Source organism: Octopus sinensis, linkage group LG12, assembly GCF_006345805.1.
Source record: "Octopus sinensis linkage group LG12, ASM634580v1, whole genome shotgun sequence".
Taxonomy (NCBI): domain Eukaryota; kingdom Metazoa; phylum Mollusca; class Cephalopoda; order Octopoda; family Octopodidae; genus Octopus; species Octopus sinensis.
In genome coordinates this window covers 63,621,044-63,631,720 of record NC_043008.1, presented here as the reverse complement: position 1 = coordinate 63,631,720, position 10,677 = coordinate 63,621,044, and the positions used below count along the sequence as shown (strand labels likewise).

At 33.9% G+C, this 10,677-nt stretch overlaps 1 non-coding gene across 1 annotated transcript; it reads left to right on the top strand.

The window, feature by feature from the left end:
- The first annotated feature begins 3,167 nt into the window (after window positions 1-3,167).
- LOC115218142 lies at window positions 3,168-3,286 on the top strand. Its single transcript, XR_003882217.1, has one exon. It is a non-coding gene; the product is annotated as a 5S ribosomal RNA (ribosomal RNA).
- Window positions 3,287-10,677: the final 7,391 nt, after the last annotated feature.

Below are 10,677 nucleotides of genomic sequence, written 5' to 3'. Positions count from 1 at the left end.
CCTGATTTTCTCCCCTCCATACACACGCAAGCATGTATCTCTGACTCATACACTGTTCACTTTCCAGACATTTGTACATTACTGCATATGCTTTATAGGCACTTTTGACAAGTTGTGGTGCATCTGAGCACTGTATACAATAATTTCATTATTATTATTATTATTATGATTATTATTATTATTATGATTATTATTATTATTATTATTATTATTATTATACATGTGTTCACATGCAAGCATGACTGTGTGGTTAAGAAGTTTCCCTCCCACCTATGTTGTCTTGAGTTCTGTTGTAGTCCGTAGCACCTTGGATAAGTATATTCTGTGATTGCTCCAAGAGCAAAAAATGTGGTAAAAAGAAGTGCTCTGTGTATTTACTATTCCGATGGGAGTGTAAAACTGCAACCACATCAATACTAATTCTTGAAATAATGAGCTGAAAATTAACTGACACCCTATCTAAGTCAGGAACATTAAATTGTTGCTTCTTGATGATTTCTTATGGACCTATTGAGGTTGACAAAGGAGAAGGATTTCTACATTCAAAGCACCAAGTCAACTTTATCATCATGGGACACATCTTTCTCTTCTAAATGGTGACTGCAAACATCTGCAGTTGCAAATAATAGGCAATGAATAAAATCAGAGAAGGCAACATTATAGCAACGTTCCAAAGGCTATAACACTGCAATTAATATGCAGCAAGCTTTAAAATTGCTCTTGGGAATATCAATGAAAGTGTTGTGAAAATTAGCATCTATCCAAATAATGTGCCCTTTAGAGAACATGATTGTCATTTTAAAGCTTCTGTCTGTAACAAGTTACCATTCTACTTGTTCAGCAGGAATTCCATGCAAGAGATATAATTCTGTGATTTCACCAGAATTTCAGAAGTACACTGTTACAAGAACAAGAAAGTTAGATACAAATTTAGTGCCTAAAGATGTGATTATAAAAAAATATCACAAAATGATTTCTATACCTATTTCTTTACTAACCACAAGGGGCTAAACACAGAGAGGACAAACAAGAACAGACAAATGGATTAAGTCGATTATATCGACCCCAGTGCGTAACTGGTACTTATCTAATCAACCCCGAAAGGATGAAAGGCAAAGTCGACCTCCGGCGGAATTTGAACTCAGAACGAAATACCGCTAAGCATTTCGCCTGGCATGCTAACGTTTCTGCCAGCTCACCGCCTTATAACCTATAGGTTATGGATCAGTTGACACAAAATCTACCACTTGACTTTCACCAAATCTTTTATTTGATCATAAATCAATGCGTATACAAAGATCAAGCCTGAACATCTTGCCTTCATCAAACTAAATCTGTCTATGCTAAGAGTTCAAAAAATATATTCAGACAAGAAATGTCTTCAACGGTGATAAAGAAAATCTAACAAAAGTCAAACTGCCATCTTGCAATCATTTTTTACTGGTTGACCAATATTCATATGTAAATACTTATGCCAGAATATCTGGTCATCTTGATTGGCTCATTGCATTCACATTCTATCCAAAATGAACTGAAACAGAAGCTGAAATATTTACTTACAACAACAACATCGGTGGCACATAAAAAGCACCTACTACACACTCTTGGAGTGGTTGGCATTAGGAAGGGCATCCAGCTGTAGAAACTCTGCCTGATCAAGATTGGAGCGTGGTGCAGCCATCTGGTTTGCCAGCCCTCAGTCAAAATCGTCCAACCCATGCTAGCATGGAAAACGGACGTTAAACGATGATGATGATGATGAACATCAACATTGACAATTGACGAAGGTGATGTTGTTGCATTGCTGCAATGGGTCTCCCTGAAAAGGTGTTTGAAATGGAAGAACTATGGCTGAAAAGGGGTTGCTTTGTGTGTCTTGTAAAATAGCAGGAATATATTCTTCTCCTTGTACACCTGTTGCTTTCGTTGGAAGAGTTGAAAAAACAGGTAAAAGCCTTGTTTTTTCTTTCCCTTGATGGGATTGTGAGAAAACATATTTTTCATGGCCCATGTTGACATATAATCCTTCTCCCTGTACACCTGTTGCTTTGGCTGGAAGAGTTGAAAAAGCAGGTAAAAGCCTTGTTTTTTTCCCCCCTTGATGGGATTGTAAGGAAGCATATTTTTCATGGCCCATGTTGACAACTGAACAGAAAATCTCTGTTTATGAAACATACCAAATATATAAAGAGGTATTTCTGCTTCCTTTCCTGATTGAACTTTAAACTGATCGCAATGGATAACCAGTGTACAAAACAAAGAAATCAGGTAAAGATAAATTCATAACCACAATCAAACTATGAAATACTATTATTAAAAGAAACAATTCATGGATAAATCTAAATCCATCTCTGCTTTCATCAATATTTAAAGCATATATTAACATTAAATTTTGAAGTTCAATAAAATCTGTCACCTAGATCTCCAACTGCAAGAACAAAGGAAATGACCAAGTTATTTTCAGTTCTTTGATTTTTAATTTGCTTTTCCATTAATTTTGTTCTAAGACTATGTTTTGAAGCCGACATTGTTGTATTTGGGAAGATCCATTATTGATAAACTCTATAAACAGATTTTCTAACTGTATTTGTCTCTATTTTAGTTCTCTTTGTATATCAAAATCTTTGATGATTATTTAGGTCCCCCAAAATGCAGATTTAACATCAGAATAAAAAAATGACAGTTATAAACTGCAAGCTAAGCATCAGCTACAGATTGGAGTTGTGAAAAATATTTTGGGGTGCATACCCAAATATCAACAGTTTTGAAAAGAAAGGGAAGGGAAATATAAATGAACAAAAAATGGTGAGTTTATTTATAGGCTTTATCAGTTCTGACTCTTCCCAAATAAAGCAAATTTTTAAGTCTAAGTTTCAAATTCCAACCATCTTGATGAATTTATGAACACCAGATTAGCAGATACTCAGTCATTTACGGAGCATTGCAGAGAATTCTGCGATTCCTTGATTGGAAAAATATTTTCCCACCATCCTCAAAACCACCCAAATATGATGCCCTTAGATGTTTATCATAAAAATGATGAAAGAATTTATTTTATTGGGAAAAATACCCACAACTGCATCCAATGGAGATCTAAGTCAAAGATCACTACATTCTTTCAAATATTTCAAACTGAAGAATCTGTGAAAATTTTTCTTTCTATCAATGCTTACAGCCATATCACATTGAAAGCACTGGTTCTCATCCGATCACCAAAGTTAAGCAATGTTGAACCTAGTTAGTACTTAGATGGGTGACCGCTTGGGAAACCTAAGTGCTGTAAGTTTCATTTTTAAGGGCCGATAAAATAAGTACTAGGCTTACAAAAAATAAGACCTAGGGTCGATTTGCTCTACTAAAGGTGGTGCTCCAGCATGGCCACAGTCCCATGACTGAAACAAGTAAAAGAGTAAAAGAGAATCTACAATCTTTCAAAATATAGTTGGGGAAATAAAAAAACCTGTCCCCAAAGATGCAAGCAAATTCATCAGCTTTTGGGTATATGACTATTTCAATGAATGATGGTTTTAGATGTGTTTAGCTGATTCACTTAAGCAATACCAAAATGCTTTTATATGCACCTAATGCTACATCATGTCAAAGTTCAAATAGATCTTGGTGTAATTCCTTCAGAGTATCATACCATCACACTGGGTCCCTGGTAGGCGAGAATTACTATAATTAGATATCAAAATATGCCAGAACTTCTCAGTTCCCATAAAGGTTTTGCCATTTGCTCACCATTCTTATAAAGACCATTGAATCCAATAAACCTGTGTAAAAAGTACAGATATAAATGAAAATGTGAGGAAAATCACAACTGAATTAGTGACGGTGGTGTGTTTTATGAACTAGGGATATGCTGAAGTTAGGTAGGAAAGGATTTAGATGCTAAAAGCTCCTCATCCCCACCAACTAAAAAGTAGGGGAGCTCCAACCCTGCATAACTTTTTATTTTTATTATGGATCAGAAGACATTTGTAACAGGATAAGAGGTCCCCGCACTGGATGGGTGCTGCTCGCATCCTTTACATTAAAATATTAATTGAAGGAAAGAGTCAAGACTTCCTAATAACTTCAACAGTATAAATATTTATTTCTTGATTCGCAATATATACATTCTTCTTTCAGGGCGAATCGGCAGCCTAGGAGCTCATCACAGTAGTCAAGTGGAGTGAGCCAAATCCTGTCCGTTCAAGCATAGCGGAGAAATGCCATGAGGTAGCAGCTTGAGAGAGCTGCTAAAACATGACTGTCCTGTTTGGCTGCCAGCATTCGAGAGGATGATACGAGGGAAATTTCGCTGCTGCTAGTTTTCTGTGGATGCGCATGAGGGAACTTCTGGCAGGCCTCCCGGAAGAATCCGACTCTGCGCATGCATGCTGGAGATTTCTAAGATGGCATCACTATACATTTTATATCAGACAAAAATCAACTTGGCTAACTTTCCACTGGATATCTTCAATGATATATTCAAATTTGTTCTTTGGTAAGTGAAAGATCCAATAAAGTTAATGTGTGTGTGTGTGTATGCATGATTGTGTGTGTGTGTGTGTGTGTGTGTGTGTGTGTGGTGTGCGTGCGTACGTGTGTGTGTGTGTGCGTGTGTGCGTGTGCACATGTAAAGACTGTTTAAGGTTTTTTGCATACACATATCTTTAAATTATCTTTCTATGCAGAACATCAAAAGTCAATGTGTAGTGAGATCTTCAGAGAAACATTATATAACATTGTTCAGAGAGAGAGAAGAAACTTAACCAAAATTCATGGATGTTCAAAGAAATGCCTATAACAAAGTGGATTGATTAATCTTTGTAAATAAACCAGGAATTCTTCATTAGAAGCATCCAGAGAATCTGGCAAATCACATCTTAACAATTTTGATATTAGTCAAAATCAGAAGTTATCAGAAAATTTCCCTTAATGCAGCCTTTTCGGGCTTAGCTGAAATACTTGTGACAGGTGGACGAACTTTATCTTTCTTTTAAGTCTAACATTTAAAAATACATTTGTCAGCAGCACTATCAAAGATTGAAATATGGATATTGTCAAATGTTGTCAGCAGACTGTGTGAGATTAATGCAAATCCATAAAACATTGGTTTGAACACTGATAGATGCAAGAATATAATATCATTTATGGCATACCACTGCTGCTCACAGGTATTCAAGTATTTCTGTCAAAGTCTTATTTCTTTATTGCCCACAAGGGGCTAAACATAGATGGGGACAAACAAAGACAGACAAAGGGATTAAGTCGATTACATCAACCCCAGTGCATAACTGGTACTTAATTTATCGACCCCGAAAGGATGAAAGGCAAAGTCGACCTTGGCAGAATTTGAACTCAGAACATAAAAATTGACGAAATACAGCTTAGTATTTCACCTGGCTTGCTAACATTTCTGCCAGCTCGCTACCTTTTCTGTCAAATTCTGTTGGTCATTCCTAAGGGCACACAACAGATGAGCTTAATGTCTGCTTCTAAGATTTATATTTTTTATACCGTGTCAAAAAATTGAAACCTGTCACTAAAAATTAAGGTCGTCTTAAAATAAAGGAAAACCAGATCAGTTGGCAAATGTGAACAGCTGTCAAATCCCAGCTAATAATGATGGCCTAATACAAAGGCAACATCAATGAGAAAATCAAACTGGAATGAGCTAGCATCAAAATTACACTCAAAAATCCATAGCTACTTCAATGACAATGATGATGATGATGATGATGCTAGTGGTGGTGGGGGTGGGGGGTGATGAGTGTATTGATGACAAAAAATTCAAAAAGGAAAGGGCATACATTTAAAAAAAATTTACATAAGGAAAACTACAATCATGAATAAATAACATATATGCACATAATAATAATCCTTAAACAATCTTTATTCAGGGACCTTTTGAGTGGGTTGGGCTACTCAACGTAAAGAAAATTCTAACTGGGCCCCACCTGCAAGGTCATGTGCTGCTTATCTTGATATGAGATCACCATGTCATGCACAAATGGTTGTGATGCATGTGCCTCTGGGGGCTGTTTGATTAGATTGAGCCAGTATGCAACTGGTACTTAATTTATTGACCCCAAAAGGATGAAAGTTTTACATATAATGAAATGATAATAAAAAGTGAAAGTAAGTATACACTGATAAAGAAGGGACATATAGCATGCAAAGGTTTAAAAGAAAAAGAAATAATACAAATTTTGAGATTAATACTTGGATATTGAATGTCTCCCAAGATAATTAACAACCAGTATCAAAGCTTATAATGTGTGGAAAGAGACCCTGTGAAATCTCTGATAGCAGGCTGCTCTCCACAGTCACAGAAGCTACCAGAGCAAACAAGATTGAGTGCTCTGAGCAGTAAAACTATAATACAAAGAAGTGAAATCAAGTCAGTGCATGTGGTTTTGTTGCCAAAATGGCTTATCTGTCACACATGAAGGCCTGTTTCAGTACATGATTTCATATCAACTATCTTGCAAAAAGGTTACAAAATTTAATACATACATGTATACATGCATACACATTCACACACATACACCCACATGTATGTATGCGTGCATCTATCTATCTTTCTTTCTATTTCTCCCCCCCCCTCTCTCTCTCTATATATATATATGTAAATAAATTATATATATATGTATATATATATATAGTACCCAATGTAAGCTATGGACACATAAGAGGTGCAGCAATATCAAGGAAAATCTAACCAGGATGATAGTTTTTGTGTGCAGCAGGTGCACAGAGACAATAAATATCAAAGATGTTCAGAAAACAGATTCCATCACATGCCAGGGGGAGAAAGTCGAAGTAGTTGATAGCTTCCACTAACTAGGTGACCAAGACTGTAGTGGGGGTGGATGCTCTGAGAGCAAAGCTACTAGAATATGAATAGCCTGGGCAAAGTTAAGAAAGCTCCTACCTCTGCTGGCAACAAAAGGCTTCTTGTTCAATGTGAAAGGTTGACTGTATGAAGAAGTGTCACTCCCTAACAGTGGAAGGAACCCGTGGTAGAGGAAGGCCTAGGAAGACATGGAATGAGGTGGTGAAGCACAACATTTCAATGTCGGGCCTCACATAAGCAATGACAAGAGACCGTGACCTTTGGAGATATTCTGTGATTGAGAAGACCCAGCAAGTAAAGTGAGATCACAGCCGTAGCCTATACCAGTGTTGCATAACCAGTCCATTTAAAAGTACCCCTGACTCATTGAGTGATACACTGTGCTTGAGAAGACCCATTGAGTCAAGTAAAATCAAAAATCAGAAACGAAAATCAAAACCAAATTAAGATCGAAATCAAAATGGAAATTGTAGTTATGGCTGATGCCAGTGCCACCTGACTGGCTCCCCATGCTGGAGGCAAGTAAAATGCACCATCAGAACGTGGTCGATGCCAGTCTCCACCACAAACTAGCTCCTGTGCCAGTGGCACATAAAAAGCACTATCCGAACGTGGTTGATGCCAGTGCTGCCTGACTGGCTCCTATGCCGGTGGCACATAAAAAAACACCCACTACACTCTTGTAATAGTTGCTGTTAGGAAGTGCATCTAGCTATAGAAACCTTGCCAGATCAGATTGGAGGTTGGAGCAGCCTACTGGCTTGTCAGTCCTCAGTCAAACCGTCCAACATAGAAAATGGATGTTAAGCGATGATGATAATGATGATGATGATATATATGCGTGCATACTCCCATATGTATGTATATGTATTTATGAATGCACATACACTCGAATACATGCATATGCACAGACATACATTATATATATATATATATATATATATATATATATATATATATATATATATATATATATATTAGAAGGTTTGGAGATGATGTACAGGTATTTTATATTAGAAGAAATGAGGTACTCAGAAATTCGGATGGTTTTATATTTACAGATACTTATTTGTATATTACATGTTTTTATGCATCATATAACTTATATCATATATTATATATTATATATATATATAAATATTATATATTACATATATATATATATACATATATAAATACATATGAATGCACACACATATATACATACAAATGTATCATACACACACACACACACACACATATATATATACACATGTGCGTATGTATATTAAAAAAGTGGTTATTTGAATTGAAATTCTATCCTTGATTTCAACTAAAGTCATCACGGACATCCTTATAAAATCGGAAGCCTTCATCATAAATGACTACTTCATAGAACATAACTTTACTAATTTCTTGTAGTTTTGTTATAAATGACAACTTTGTCATTGGAAATGGACTTGCCTGTAAAAAGGGCAAAACCAGACTATTAACAGTTTATAATAAATGTCAAATTTTCTGAGCAAAGTGGATTCACTTTTACAGTTCAAATAAAATCATTAAATCTGCATTTAATGAAATTTTTTTTTATATATATTTGTTTATTTATTATTAGTTATATTTATATTTTTCTCTGCTTATTCATTTTTTTTTTTTTTTTTTGGTAAGTAGTTATTAATGCAGAATTGATTTTTATAACATCACTGGTAAAATTCTTGAGAGGTAGGGAAAAATCAGACAAACTACTCAAGAATAAAGTTTGGAGAGAGAGAGAGAGAAAGACAGAGAGACAAAGAAAGAGAGAGAGAGGAGCAGAAAGTAGAGTGAAGGAGAAAGATATATATATATATATATATATATATATATATATATTGAGAGAGAGAGAGAGAGAGTGTGTGTGTGTGTGAGGATTATTCACTACCCTAATAATGTCTCTTCATTGCTTGTCACCATTTGCCAAAATCTGATAAAGAACATATATATATATTAAATAACAACAAATATGATTATTGATGATTTTGTTCCAGCAAACATACATATATTTGCACACACACAGATACACACAAACACACCCACATGCATGCATGCACGTACATGTCCACTTGTACACCCACACATGCAAACAAAAACTAACATACATTCACAAGTACTCATAAACACATATATAGTTCTCTATATAGGCATGTGTGCATATAAATAAATATATACATACAAACATATATATATATACATACACACACACATATATACATGCACACACACCCATATACATATATAAATATACACCCATATACAAAATGCATATCCAAATGTATCTGTTGCACCAAATTTTTTCAACTTATATATATATATATATATATTTATATATACATATGCATATCTATCTATAGATAGATATAGATATAAATATCATAAATATATGTATACACACACACACACACACACATACAAATATATGTATATATATATACCACACACACACACACATATATATATATATATATATGTATGTATGTATGTATGTATGCTCAAATGCGTACACACTCAGGATGATAGCAGTACTGAGGAAAAAAATAATTACATTGACTGTTTAAAAGATCTATTTGAGAATTGATTGGTATAGGTCAATTCTTTTATAAAAGGCAAAGTGTGGCATTTCTTTGGAACTATTAGAATAAATGTCTTTGAGAAAATACATTAAAAATATAGAACCAAGATGTCTAAACCTTAAGTGCTTCTAGTCTTAGTTTATATTCCAGGTTACCAAAAAAGAATAAGATGAATATTGATTCTAGAATTATGGTTACTTGGCAGCTCTGTGTAAGTCAAGTTAGAAGGCATTACTTCCTTGAAGTTCTATCTTGAATTGAAAGTAATATTAATATCATTTTATGTTTATGGAAGATGAGTGTGGAATATTAATTCTGGTGCTTCTTAAAAAGCCTCGGAACTAATCGATATGTTAGTATTAGGCCAAGAAAAGCAAAATATCTTTCTCACCACTTGGGTTAAAAATAAAAAGAAAAAAGTGTATGCATGAATTTATTTATCTAACTGTATACATGCATACACATATACACATACACATGTAAACAAACAAATAAATACATATGCACACACACACATATACATATATACATTCATAAATATTTATACATACACACATACAAATATATACAGACATCTATATACATATACATATATATATATATATTCTATGCATATACATATATATACATACATACATATATATATATATATAATATATATATATATATATTATATATATATATACATATATACATATATATTATATATATATATATATACATATACCTATATACATATATATATATATATATTTATATACATATTTACATATGCATATCTATAAATATATATACACATACACACACATATGTATATGTATATATATATATATATATATATATATATATACACACACATATCCATACATATATATGTGTGTATGTGCATGTACATATATGTAAATATATTCATGTATGTATGTATGTATATACACCTGTATATGTTAATTTTCTAAGTGGATATGTACACTGATTATCCCTTTCTGCATGATGTTGAATAATTTCTGTTCAAATTTCTACGATTATTTGCAGAATGTAGCAAATTCATACACCACAAAACACATGTCACACACACACACACAGACACTATTGGGCTACTTATTGTGATTTTGTATTCATGTTCTATAGTAATTCTTTAGTAGTGCTATGGGCAAAACATACCTCTAGAGAACAAGTATGAACTTCAACATTTTCCTTCATCATTTCTCACTCTCACAATCTCATACTTTCTGTTTCTATAATCTC